Here is a 15,155-nt window from a genome sequence, read left to right as displayed (position 1 = left end):
CGGATTACTTATGGATGGGTGGGAAGGAGCGGCAGGAGTGCGTTTATTTCAATGAATGCCGTAAAATCTCGTTCCCGTTTAATTTCTGCTGGGAAGGCTGTTCCCAGACGTAATCTTTCAAATACAAATAAACTTTCAGAAATCGTAGGAATTAGCACGTTAATGGATTTGCCGGGGAAGCAAAATAAGTGCAGGCATTGCAGTCAGCTCCGGGAGCGAGCGGGTATGACAGCAGCCGTCTTTTGGGAGGCAGCTGATCAATACAACCTTTTATTTTATTTTATTTTATTTTATTTTATTTTATTTTAGTCGCATAAAAATGCGCATTGTGAACTATCTCTTCCTATAATTGAAAATAAATATATCTGAGAACTCTGTGATCCGCTCAGAGATATGTCGCCCGTAGGAGAAAAGGAAGCTAGACCGGGTAAGTTATTTGTAATTTTTGTTTAGAGTTTAATTCAAACAAAGCGCAGAAGCGGTGAGAACAGCATCCCCCTCCCTCCCTCTCCAAGCTTTGATCGTCCCAGAAACACATTTTTATGCTCCCACACAGGATAAATGTGGCGATGCTTCCCTCATAACATGGTTGTCTCCCGCGGGAGCATCTCAAATGCGGAATTATTGAAGGCGGTTGGTGCAGGTATCGGGAGCTTCTGCTGGTTTCTCTCTGCTTCTGCGGATCGCCAAAGATTTTCAAGGAATCACTGACCGCCCTCAAACAGGGGTTCACCCGAGGGAGTCGGGCATCTTTCGCCCTAGGTGGTCAATTAAAGGGTTTGTAATGGCCACTAAAAGCCGTCCGGGAGCTCGCATCTCCCTGCGGCGTCTCCCACAGACGCCAGGGGTACTCGGTACTTTTCAGAAATGGTTCGCGCTTTCTGTTGCAGCCCTCGATTCGTTGTTCTTTTTTTTTTTAATTATTATTTTAAAATAAAAGACTCCGGGAAGCCAGACAGCGCGTTAAAGAAGGTGCCGGCCGTGCGGCGGCTCTTCCCCCGCACCCTCAGATCAGAATCGGTGGCCGCCTCGCTCCCGCCCCGCTCTTCGCCCTCAGCTCGGGATGTGAGGGGCCGAGGGCCCCCTGTGAGCCGCGCCCTGCCGCTCCCCAGCCGGCCGGGCCTTAGGAGGCCGCCAGAAGAGGGGAGCTCCGGCACAGCCCAGGGAGTTGGGGATGAGCGGCTATTGGCTTGTCCCGGGTTTGTGCCGTGTCCCATCTTGCGGCCAGAGGAAACTGGGAGGCAGAGAAGCGGCTTTCACCCGGGTTGGTGCGCTTCGTCGCGGTGAAATGTCCCGGGAATGTCTTCCCGCCGAGGCTGAGGGAAAGGCAGGAGGGACAGGGGGAGGCGTCCCATTTATCCCGGGAAATACGGGAAATGCCTGAACCGAGAGACACTGGATGCCGTTCCCGTACAGCCTCACAGAAGCCGCTGTCTTTTGTGTGAAGAAAGGCTTTGTGCAAAGATCAAAAAGCACAGGGGAAGGTACTAAATAAACTTTCAGCCCTACACACCACTCTGTGAGTGCCCTGCGCCTTGCAGTTCCCTCACTGGGAAAATACATTCACCCATCCTTACTGCAGAACTCCTCTCCCTGCCCTTGACATTCTCCTTCATCTTCTGGGGTTTCAAGTTTCTGTCTTGCTTTCCTTTCAGACTCATGATACTTTCCTATACACTTTCTTCCCAAAGGCTACTTAATTCATTCTCCGAACTGTTTTGCATTGACTTTTGCACTTTGCCTTCAGTTTTGTGTTTAAGAGACACTGAGCAGTGCTTGAATTTTTGGGTTTGAAAGTATGTTGTCTTGGGAAGGTCGTTAAGGTGTCACCATGAATACCAGTATGGGACAGGCAGCCTGGTGCCGGGCTGGTGGAGCAGGAGTGTGTCCGGGCTCTGGGCAGCCACCTGTAGCAGGGCCATTTGGTCTCTTCATAGAGGCAGGTGATTTGAGGGGATCTTAGAGGGACATGTGAAACGTTACAGTGCCTGTGTACACAGCCCTTTTTCTGACTTCCTTGAGCTCGATTTGTTAATTCTCACCACCAGCCTTTATGGGAAGGCTTTCATTTTTGTTTTGTTCCTGAACTATCGTCTTGTTGGCAACTCAAACAGAAACATACCTACTTAGGTAAAACACCCAGAATAAATAAAAGCATTTAAGCCAGAAGAATGAAGCAAATGAATGGTGGAAGCAGTGCCTATAGCAAAGACTGTGTAACACGAGGTTTTTGATGCTCTTTGAGCTGGGTGGCTGTGGCCTCACCACAGTGTGGGGCAGGTGAAATGCTTGTTCATGTTCATGTACATACTGTGTGACCTGGTCTAGGTGATCCTGCTCTGGCAGGGAGGTTGGACTGGATGATCTTTTGAGGTCCCTTCCAACTCCTAATATTCTGTGATTCTGTGATACGTGCACGCATGCATGCAGTGGTAAGCAGTGCCAGAGTGCAGGCTGGAGCTCTGCCACCGCTCCTGTCCCACTGTTGAAATGCTCCTTGGCAGCCCTTTGGCTCCCACCATGCGCCAGGCTCCCCTGTCTGGTGGCATTTTGTATGTTTTAGATTAGTGATTTATTTTACACAGTAACTGGAGAGTTCTGTGAAGAAGGACCAGACATGAGTCTGTCTGCTCTCCTACCCGGGCTTCCCCCATGAAGGGGCAGAGGACCAGGTGCCTGTCACCTGTGATAGGAACTGAGCTCACCTCTGCCCCATGCTGTGGTGTGCTCTCCAGAGTAGCCTGAAGGCTGGATCTTATGATGGTCTCTGAAGAGACTGTCTTTTTAAAATATAAAATTAACAGTGCGTTTTTTACTGTGGATTCTATTACTATATTTATTTAAATAATTAGTTTGCATTTTTCACTGATATGAGGATAAAAATGAAGCCCAGGGACAAGATAGCAAAGATAATAGCAAACAGATTAAATTTACTTCACATGTGATTTTTAAAAACACATTAACAACTAGCAGTTATTTGAGAAGTGGTTAATGACTCTGGCTTCGTTCTTGGATGCTTAGCTTGGGATATCATGAAGACTTTGGTCAGCCAAGAGGTGTATTTTTACTAGCAATTTAAAAACATTTTTCTGTGTGCAAACATTGAGGACTCTTAAATAATCAATAAAGACAAGGGTGGGGCCCCACTTCCATCTGCTGCCCATTCACTCTTCCTTCACTTGTGTGCAGGAGCAAACCGCTGGTCAGAACATCTTTTTTTTACCCTAGGATCCAGGGATGCTGCTCTTTGGGTTGAAACCCAAGATGTGCTTTCTGGAAACAGATTATGACTTCTGACCATTTCAGATCCTGTTTCTGCAGCTAGCACTTCTCCTCTGAGAGCTCATCCCTCTGCTCAGTTAAAAGGCCAGAGGTACTGCTTCCTGTTTCAGGGGCATGCGTTTCTTGGAGAAATATGTAGCTTTGGGTAAGCGAGGTGCATTTTTCTGCTTTGTATAAACATTATGTTAATCCTGAATGGGAAGTGCCCGGTCAGAGCCTGCCTGTAGTCGCCTGGCTGTTGTTGGACGTGTGGCTTCTGTTATTCCTGGCTCTGCAGTTGGTGAACATGCTGTTCCCTCCACTTCCTTCGGTTATGGTCATCTGCACATTTTGAGGGTAATCCAGGGCACCACACACACACACACACACACACACTGTAGCCATTCTTAAAAACTTAAATTCTTTGTCTTTCCTTCATGCGCACTTACATTTGCACACAATATTTGCTTCACAAATGGAGAAGTTATTTTCTGATTAACTTCACAAAGTGAGGGTACAGTGAATTCCATTTATCCACTTTAACCTCTTATATTTGGAGTAGAATGGGACAAAAAAATATCCCTGGGTTAGACTTCTAATCGGTACCTTTTTTCTTGATCGCTGTGATACACGACGAAAAAAAGAAATTAATGAGAAATACTTTTAAAGGTACATGACATGCAAAGACCCTCTATAACATACATTTATTGCTCTTCCAAAAAAGTACGTGTTGCTGAAACTACCCAGTGCCTGGCAATTTTGACAAGCAGAAATGTGTCACTGATGGATTGTCCAAGATCAGAATAGTGCGAAACCGTTTGTATCTCTTTGATATTTCACTGGGATTTTGAATATCATAAACTAAGGAAAGTCTAATCTAGCTATAGTTTATTAATTGGAGGGAAAACAACCTGGTTTTGCTGAGTATTATTTAATCTCCTATACAGCTGGTTGAAGACAGCCACTAATTTCTAGAAAGAACAGTCATTAAAACACCTCTTATTAGAATATTTTAGCAGAATTTTAATAACAGTTAAGTGAACACATTTATTATATCTATTTATGTACCATGATATCTTTATTTAATACTGAGATTCTGATAAAACTCAGAGGTTTCAGGAAGAATTTGGTTCCTGTTATGTTCAATGCAATATGGACTTGCAGAAGAATAGAAGTTGATCCAGAGGAGCTTATAGTATCTAGAGATTAAATGTCTCTTTTTAAAATCAAAGGCACTATTGTCTATCACTTATAGTGAGGAAATTTCAGTTCAAATTTCACTTCAGCATTTATCATAAATATTTCTGTGGTTTTTTATTATTTTATACATATCTAGATGTTTAAATTTTGCTTATTTCAAAAAATCCCAAACATTTGTGTTGTTGAATCTCTAGTTTTTACACTTGGAATTTGATTTGTACTCCAAAATTCATCACCTTTAGCATCTCAGCTAGAACTCCTACCAGTTGGTGGTAGACTTGGCCTCTGTGTCTTCTTTGTAGTTGAATTACTACCCATCTCCAGGAAAAGATGGAGCTGTGAGTATTTTTCTCTCTATTAGTTCTTCAGTGTTCTTCGAATACATTTTCTTAGAACGGGATGTTTCCTACCACAATACTTATTTACTGTAACTCCAAGCTATGCACTGCTGAAACCACAACCACTTCAGTAACTGCATCTCAGGCATGGGACGGGTGGGCAAGGTGCAGAGTTGGAAGTGACTGACTTACCTTGTTTGCTCTTGGAAGGCAATGGCGAGTGCCAGCCTTTATTCTTCCTGCAGAGTGAAGGAGCTGTGGACAGTTTGTGGCATCAGGGAATGATGCCCGGATTTGTCTGGTTTTGTGTAGGTGTGAAGGGGTGCTTGGTAAGACTGCTTAACTTTTCTTGAATCAGCCAAAAGCAAGGTTTTACTCCGTGCATATCCTTTGCAAGAAAAAGGGTAGTTTAAATCTAGAGTGATTCAGAAACCCATCCTTAGCTGGGTTCTTCACTCGACTCTGCTTGGGCAGGTGACTGGAGAGCAGCCATGGATGAGAGGGCGAGTGTGAAGATGCCACCTAGCCAGGGGTGCATGAAGTGACGGTTTCTTTGGGATGTGATGGTCTCAGCCTGGACAGCTGCATACAGCCACAGGCAGCTTCTGTTGGTGAAAGACGTGGCTACCTTTGGTGGTGAAACATTGCTTTTCAGATGAATGCTTAATACTAAGGGTAAATGTTTTTACGGTCCTCTAAGGATCTACTTCAGGCTCTTTTAATATTTCATGCTCTATGGCTGTTCTTTCTTGTGGCATATTAACAGCATGGTGGTTTTTCCTTTTGAGAGGCTGCTCTTTGTCTGAGCCATTTTGGTGTATGCGTTGCTGTAAGGAGAGAAAAGCCTGACTTCTTTTGAAAGAACACAAGATCGAGAGGAGAAAGCAAACAGTACATTGGCCTTTGGCAGTTCCCATCAATTTGAGAGGTGATGTGGTATAAAAGAGGTATTCAGAACAGTGTTGGAATGAACAATTAATTTCTTTAAAACTTGTTCAAATCAATGGTAGTTTTGAGTCACCAGAGATTTCTGGATAAGTTCCTTCTGGTTTTTTTGATTTTATTTTCTTCTTTTAACACTGGATTCTGCCTTATAAATGGGTCTTTAAGAGTTACTCAGATCATGAAATAAAATGAGAGGAAATATCTTCCCTTCAAAACAGCAAAGACTAAAAGACAGAAAATACAATGCTTGCTTTATTTTTAGAAGTGATGCTGAATGATGAATACAGATTCTCACTTTGGTGCAGACTTTGTTTTTTCAAGTCAACTATTGATAATTTGAAAGAGATATAAAATATTTTTAAATAAGAAAAAGTGCAAAAATCAGTGGCTGTGCATTTTTTTTTCCCATGGAGAAAACTTCTAAAAACAGGACTTGCTGTAACCATTTGCAGTAGAAATTTAAGATACTTTATTCATATATAGATGGCGTATTTTTGTAGGACTAGAATGGGTCTGAACTGCTAAGGTCAGAACTGTTTGTAAAAATACTAAGAGTAAAATGGGTTATGATAGAACTGTTGGATCTCTCGAGGATGGCAGTGTTTGCCTTGATGTCTCGGAGACTCACACCCTGTAAAGGATTTAAAAGCCTTAAACTCGTACGCTTTGTTCTCAGATTTTTGTTTTAATTCCTTCTGGTTTTACTGATATTTATTTCCCTTCTTTTGACACTGTTGTCTATGTTGGCTCTTAAAATCTTACTCAGATCATGATATCAAAAGAGAGGAAGTATTTTCATGTATCTTCCAGCTTGGCAGGGGGACCGGTTAATTCCTAAAATGTGAGTGTGGCAGGGGGTTTGAAGTTCATGTTTTGTTTCCTCAAGTATTATCAGTATTCACTATCTCTGAATTGCACATTTATTTGTATATATCATGACTGCTGCTACTGTGATGTAAGTAATTTATTTTTGTAGTAACGATTATGACAAAAATTTATTGTTGTTAGTAGAATAAATAACAGATTTTTTATTTATATCTGAACCCAAAATGGAAGCATTTTATTTCAGTTTGATCCAAATTAATTATTTTGTTTTCTTCTTCTTTTCGCATCAAAGTTTTAATTAAAAAATAATGTATTTTTAATTGAAAATGTTGCCAGTTTCATTTTAAAACAATTGATAAAACCCCTGCTTTTCTGAAATGAAACTTCTGATTTTGACATATCCCAGTGTTACTATTAGTTAAAGATAGAAAATCTGAATATTTTCACCTATTTTCACTATTTACTTTGTAGAACATCTCCCTGAAGTTTTGTTTTCTTAATAATTCACTATTCATAAAAAACCAAGTTTCTCACTTGTTTTTGCAGTTTTATACATTTGCTTGTGTCTATGAAATATGTTCAGTAAGAAATGTTAACATGTATCACTTGATATAGTAGGTGTGTGTGAAGCAGCCAGGATCTGTCAAAATGGAAAAATTAAATCATTAAGGAAAATTTTGTTCTTCAGAACTCTGGAGAATTAATTAACAGGAACATATAAATTATCAAAAGCTTTATTTATGTCTCAAAGGTCTCATAGCCATGAAGGTAAAGGGAGAAAAAATAGGCAATAGACAGGAGAACATGGATGAAATATGAAAGACTGAGAGATAACTCAATACATGGAAAGATGAAGACTTGAGGTTCTCTGGTGGGTGCCTCTTCACCTTTCCTTTCCAAGCCAGCTCAGGCCTACACAAGGGGTGGGCATTTGCAGGGGTAGCTGTGCGTCCCACAGGGGGCTGCCCATTGCAGACCCCAAGGGGCAGCTCAGGCTGCTGGAAGGGTTGGGACTTCGGGAGTGTGCTTCGTCTCTCAGGGGGGCTGTGACTACACCCACTTTTCTTCTCCACTGGGAAGTGGACGTAGAAAGAAAACTTTTGGTTGGCCACATTTGAAAAGGTGAATAGAGAACACCGTCTTTGAGGCAGGTATTGGGACAACAGTTCTTTGGTACCTTGGTTTTTTAATGAGGCCAGACCTGAAGCCAAGGGGCCCTTCGAGTAAGGTTGGGTCCTTACCTAGCAGGCAAATCAATGATCAGCACAAATAGGTTAATTTGCAGTTATCACTTGTGGGGCACAAGTGTCCACAAAGCCAAGTCTTCTTTGTTTTTCAGCTTGCAGTGGCAGGCGTGGCAGTCTCACAATTTTTTTCCATGGATTTGGCTCCCCAAGATATCTGCTTTATTAGCAGCAGTTGATCTCTCTGTAATAAGGTGACCACATTATGGCTTTGTCAAATTTCTTCCCAAGAATGGTACTTCATGTTCAGATTTTCTGTTTATGTCAAACGATATCACACAAAGAGCCGCTGCAAGACTCAGAAGTTGATTTATTGCAAGTGCCTCTTGCTGAGAAAGATTATTTTTATTTTTGTGAATACGCATATTTTTAACTTCTGCAAGGGAAGATTACATTCTCTATTTTTTCGTTTGTTTGTATTGCAGCCATTTAATTAACATTAATTTGTTAAATTAAAATTAACAGTGTCTTTCAGGAAATGGTGCTAAAGGAATGCTTAAAGAAATGCTTAAAAGTACTTCTTAATGTTTCTGATCCAAATGCTGACAATTTCTTAAAAGAACATTAGTAGGAGGTCCATTCTTCAGTTTTATAAACATTTTTTTTCGCCTCACTAAGGCCCACAAGACCTGGGATAAGGCCAATGTAGACCAGAAACAAATTGGCTGATCCATGTGCAGGACTGAAGGCCAATACAAATGCATCTATGAAATCTATGTGTATGAAAAACCTAGGAAAAACAGTTTGAAGAAGACCACCAGCAAATAGGTCACACATAAACATTTCTTTCATGTGCCTGAAAGAGAATCATTGCAGAGACATTAGACAGTGCTATTTGTAGATTGTAATTTACTATACAGCAGGAGAGAAACCAGTGTTTTACAGCCACGGCCAACCTGAAAGATGTGAAAAATAACCTATTATGGCACATGGAGGGAAATGCACTCATTTTTCAAAGAAGTTTTCTTAAGTGAAGCAGTTAGAATGCAAGAAATATATATCTAAATTTATGATGTTACTTTGTAATACGTCTCTGAAGAAATATTTAATCATTGAGCAAATGCTATAAACATTTGCTAAGCTAAACTGATTAAATATGTGTAAGCTACCGCTATGAATGCTGTACTTCATCCGAAGCTTTTAATAATGCATTAGGTACTTGAAAGATGTCCCAGATAGAAGAAAAAACCCACTTCCTTCTGGTAAGTAGAAAATGAAAGTGTTGTTAGTAGAAGAGCCGGGAGCTGTAACCCATAGTCACGTTCACGCGAGTCGTTCTGAAGTCTGTGACAGCGAGCACTGTTCTGCCTTAGCAAGGGCTGCAGATTTGTACTGTTTATTAGGATTAATTCTATACTCCAGCTTTCAAAGGGAAATGTCACACTACTGCCAGCATTTATTGGTATCCAGCAAAATTTAGAGACAATGAATCCTTGCTCTTTCAAAATCAAACACTCTGTGAAGCAATTCTTTCCCCAGAAAGGGATTTGATCTCATTGTCACATCTGGCATATGCAAAGCCACATCCAACTGGTTTTTTCCTTGCTTCCAGGAGAAAAAAAAGCCTAAATGCAAAAAACCCAAACAAACAACCTCACAACCCTGCTACAAAAAATAGATTGTGCTGCAGCTGTCCCTCCCTTGCTGAGTTTCCCTGTTCTGTCCTTTGTTGTTGGAGATAATGCTTTCTTTTCATTTTGAAAAATTATTAGATATGTATTTGAAGTATTTTTTTCATAACGACCAACTATTAGTTTATTTAAAATTCTGTACTCAGTTTTAAGATTTTAGTTTGTAATCTTGCAACTTAACTGCTGTAAGAAAAGTCCAAACAGGGATAATTTCATGGGGACATACGTAATACAGAGTTAGCTAAGTTAATTTTCTCTGAAAAACACTGTGATAAGGCATAATTTTGCAGGTTTCTAAAGAAAATAGAATATATGTAGTGTATTTCATAGTGTAAGTTTTGCCACGTACTTCAAATACAATGTTGTATTGTATAAGGTGAGCCCCTAGTGATGTCAAGCCATGTTAGATGTGACACATGGATGCTATTGACTGGTAGAAAGGGTAGAGATTAAAATGGGGGTGTTGGCTGTCTGGGGAATATTCATTACCACCTTATTTTGAACTGCAAGTTCATGTGGTAATTTAGAAGTTAATGCCCGTGGCTTTCTCTGCAGGCAATACAGAAGACACAGGAGTCTCATTCAAATGCACTTCACTGAAAACAGAGAGAACCAAGGGAGCCTAGCTTTCCCTTGCCTCCTTGCCTTGGGAAGCCTTCATGACTGTGTCTGATATCTGACAGAGGGAAGAAGATAGTTTAGGAGATGACCAGTCTCTCTTCCATAAGTAAGTGTCTTTACTGGTCTTGTGCTTGTGACCCCATTTGTTGTTTCCTGCCATGCCTGGGTGACCCAGGGATTCTGGCCGCTCATGAAAAACCTGTCTCCACAACCAAAGCATGGATTTCCTTCATGTGTAGAGCTGAGTTCCACACACCACCATGGATATGAGTTAAAGAAAAGACAGTAGAACATGTGAGATGATTTTGCACTGAAAGCTGAAATCAGGGTGGTGGTGTAGCATCAGCCAGATGATCGTTTTCATATAAGAAGGATAGAGCAGATGACAATGGGTAAAGAAGCAGCCAGGAAAATTAGAGAGGAATCTACAGGTCTTCAAGTGTTAAATAACTAATGGCAGATTGGAGGAAGTAGTCTGTGCATGTCGGTGTATATACATGTTTTTTTGTGGTGGTGTTTAAAAAACTGATATATGTACTTATATAAATGCATATATCTAGATGTTGTATGTAGACATGTATTTATAAAGCCTGGAAACTACAAGGGTAAATATGAAGGGTTAGCAGAAGAGTTTCAGCATGTTAATTTAAAGGATAACAGAGCAAACTGCATGCAGTGAAAATGTTTATCACTGAAAATTTTAGGGGCAAATCAATTTCCACAAATATTAGCATTGCAGACGAGGCCTATTGCTACAAACTTTTGCTGGAACAGCAGTTGGTTGCAGATGTAATTTTCCATGTTTGATATTGCTGTGGCAACAAGATGTCACTTGGAGTTTGGAGAGAGAAGCAGCCAACTGTTGGCAACGAAGGTGAGACCAAGCGAGGAAAGCAGAGAAAAAGGAAGAGGCAGGGAATGAGGTGTTGAAAAAAGATGACGAGTGGGAGAGAAAAGGCAGTGAAAAGAGAACTGGCTGGACAGGCTGTATTTGTTATTCCTTGTGCCTACTTATCATCTGAAGCATTGATCTTACTCCAGTCTCCTCAAATGCTTTGAGGCTTTTGTCCAGCCAGGAGTTACAAGAAGGAGTAGGCAGGCATGGTGAATAATTATTCACTTACCCGGAGTATAATATTGTTAACAAGGCAAAAGCCTTTTAGCTACATGGCAAAGAATCAGGATTAAATAGAACTCCAAATCCTCTCTGACTGCACTATCAATCCCAGGCCAGTCTCAGAGAGTGAGAGTTGTGAGAGCACTAAAATAATCTAAAAATAAGGATTAAAATAGCTAATAATGGCATCCTGTTTAGGTACAGAAGCACCAGTTGAACTGCTTGATCTTACAGCTTGTTTTTGCAGCCAGTTCTTCAAACAGGCAACCAGGGGCCAAATGACTATTGAAAAATGCATGGAAGAGCTGAAAGAAAACCAGTTGGAGGATGTGGGCTTTTCCCTTGCTGCTGCTCTCTGAGGACTCATAGGACTCATCAATCAACAAAATAAAGGAGAGACCTTCTTAGGAAGAAGTTTTATCTCCCTCCTTCCAGTGTTTATTCAGTGCTTATTGTGCAAGTGCACAGACACCTCTTTGGTCTCTGTGGATGGGAATGCACCTCAAGTCCAGCTCTATACTCCCAGTTTCCAGAGCAGTGCCCCTCTTCATTCCTGATGGAAAGTAGCTTATTTTTCTGGTGTGCACATGGTTTTACTTTTATCTGAAAGGTACTACTGTTTCCTCTCTGTAGCTGAGTGACACTATCATTAGGAAAGTAGTTCAGAAGTTGCTGTGTTACTGACGCTGGGAGTAAGTGCTGCAGCTGTGGATAGCTGCCACACAGTCTGTTAGCAGAGATTTCTCAGTGTCTCTGACACGCTGTGACTTGGGTTGATGGAGTCATTTAGAAGAGAGGATAAAGAAAGTGAGGAAATTAGTTATTTAATACTGCAAGAGATCTTCTCTGGGTGTATATTTAGCTACAGGGACACAAAACGAAAGGAAAAGAATTTTAATTATTTTTAAGCATTTTGGAACTTCATTGTTCTCTCCTGAGTATGAAATAAAGATCTGTATGGTCTCTGCTCCGTATATTGTACATGTAGTTGTTAAACACGGATGTAGTTTCACAATACTCTGCCTTTAGGGGCAAAGCCAGATTAAAGGCTCCTTTGTGTGTCCCCCTCCGCGCTGTTGGCAGCTTTTTATCCTGCACCGCTAAGCACCCCCACGCACACAATGGCTTGTGAGGCCACCCTGAAATGAACTGAAGGGGTCCAGGGTAAAAATAACTCTCCAAAAGGGTTATTTTCAGTGATCCGGTTTAACCTGCGCTCCCACAAGCAGTTGTTGTGGCATACCCGGAGGAGGGAAGCTGCGGAAGGGCAGGACCACACAGCCGGAGGTGGGAAGGAACAGCTGATGCCAATGTATTGTGGCCCAGGACTGCAGTTCCAAGCACAGGATGAACTTAACACCATTAACACCTTTGCAGCGATGGGTTTGATCCTGTTCTTGCTGAAAGCAGTAGGCTGCTTTCCACTGGTGTTACCCAGGGCATGAAGGAGGTGGTCTTCTCCTCACCTTAACTCACTAAACCTGTGAAGGTCATTTGTTGTCGTTTGTTTTGTTTTCAACCTGTGAATACTTTTCTGTATCTTTCCTAATTAATAATTCTACAGTTGTCTTCCGTGACCCACTCTTTTCTGTATTTGTCCATTGGATTATTTGTGTTGGTTGTGTATCCTCGTGTGAAATAAGAACTCTGCAGTCAAAAATTAGCAACTGAGAATATTCTGCTATAAACCAACACAAAATTTACTTCTGATTTGTGGGCACAACTGAAGCAGATGTCTTTAAAAGGTAATAGAAGTTTTAGGATGTGTTTAAGATATTCAAAATCTCAGTTGAGCTTTCTGTGCCAGCATTTTTTTTCTGGTTTTGAATCACAAATTGACTAGATCAAAAGAATTTCTAAATTATTTTTTTTAAGATAGTTTTTAATTTACAATTTTAAATTCTAGAAAAATATATATTGGACATATTCACTCAGTCACTTTTAAAATAACTGAAACTGTTTTTTAAAATACTTATTCTTTTGAGCTGGGACTCATGTCCCTCATGTCACTTATGTCACAAGACAGAGTATTTTTGTAATATTAAAATTGGAAATATTTATGGCTAGTCCATTTGGTTGGGAATAGAAAACTTGTAAAGATGTGTGAGAGAACAGGAAACCTGGATTCACTCAGTTTGAGTGGGTCCATATTAAGCAATCCCTGCCCTCCAACCTGACCAGCTGGACTGATAAAGAAACCACCATACAAATCAAAAGCGTTGGGCCCAGAGAAAACTAAGCAAAGGAAGACATATTTAATTCTGTTATTAATAGTAAAAATATGTAGTTTTAAAATTTTTACCTACTCAGTAATTTAGTATGAAAATGCTGCTTGTATTAATCAGCCAACTTTCAGCTCCTCCCTGTCTCATAGTCTTGTGGTTACAAAGTCTGGTTACACTTTCTCTTCTAGACCTTACCTTTATTTATTCTTGAGCTTCAATTACTAAAACTCTCCTGAATAATTCTGATCTCATCAAACCCCTTCAACTACTCTCTGCCCTTCATGTGCTGCTGTGGAGGAGCATGGTCGTTCACAGGCACATCCAGCAGTTGGATCCAAGAAGATGAAATTTCCTCCTTGTGGTCCCATCAGCTGTCTCCCCCATGTTGGCCTGACCATTTTTTGCACAGCAGCCTCTTCTCAGTGGAGAGAGAAACCCCCTTGTCCCTCAGAATTGGTGTCAGGTTGCTCATGTTGGCTCTGTCGGATCTGCAACAGCTGCATGCTCCTGATGATATGTACAGAGCAGTCAGAAACTGATCCTGGGGATTAAAAACCCGTAGCTCTTGCGTTTCATAGGTGCCGACCTACATGGAGATGACTTTTCAACCCTCTGACCACCTGTTGGTCCCACCAAGAGCTGTGGGAGTTAACAAACCTTACAGGGTTTGGCCCAGGAGTAATGTGAGCGATTTGTAAAGTGGGTCATCGGACGTGAAGTTCCCCATCCGAACTGCTGCCAGTCTATGAAATTGTGTGCAGAAAAGTTGCTACGCTGATAGAAAACTTCATTGGTGTGGGTATCAAAACAATTTCTATGGTGCTTCCATTGCTTTTCAGCAATGTTTAATTGGAAAATTATTTTAAAGATATACCAAAAGTAAATTCAAGCAAAAAACTGCTGGTAAAATTATTAAAGTCACAGTTATTATACTTAGATAAATGTTAACTGACATTCCAGTACAAATGGGGCTCATTTTACTGTTTTGTCATTATTTGTACTAGGATACATACAGCTTCAGTAGTGGGAGAGTTTGCTACTTTTTAGGGCAGATGCTATTTCATGGAGGGAGCAGAGATATAGGAATTTATAATTCTGTAGACTTTTAAATATATATTAATATAAGGATCATGTTATTTTTTAAAAAGGAGAATAATGGGCCAAAAGTGGAAAGTTGAGTGTCTTACAAGTAATGTTGAAGAAAGAGGTCTGTGTTGTTGCCATTTTGATGAGGCTGTTACAGTGGCAGTAACCTCTGCAAAAATAATCTGTTGACAGGCACTCACAAAAAATGAATAGAAAGAAGCCAACAATCACAGTTATAAAATACTACCTCTGAAAACACATTCTAACACTGATCTCTTCATTCAAAACAGCAGCAGAGGCTACGCTCATCTGAGATCAACTCTGATATTGAGAATTACATGGAAGAAAATCTGAATTTAACTTTTAAAATTAAGAAAACTTCACAAAAGGAAGTGATCAGGAATGGTTTTAGAGTTCTGAGATGATTTACCGCAATGGTAGGAGATGATACAGAATACCAGTTTAAAATATTTCGGGTGTTTTAATAACAAATGACATTTCTGATTCCTGAGAGTGTCTCAGAAGGAAGCTCTGCAGTAACGTAGAGGTGGTTCAGAAGAGGTGTGGAGTTTCCAGTCACATAAGGCAAACTGACTTTAATGCAGCTCAGATATGGTCATTGTCATGATTAGTTATGTGTGACTTTAAATTTCAACGTCACA

The sequence above is a fragment of the Mesitornis unicolor genome, unplaced genomic scaffold (genome assembly GCF_000695765.1).
Source record: "Mesitornis unicolor isolate BGI_N332 unplaced genomic scaffold, ASM69576v1 scaffold1343, whole genome shotgun sequence".
Classification (NCBI taxonomy): domain Eukaryota; kingdom Metazoa; phylum Chordata; class Aves; order Mesitornithiformes; family Mesitornithidae; genus Mesitornis; species Mesitornis unicolor.
Note: the sequence above shows the minus strand (reverse complement) of the source record.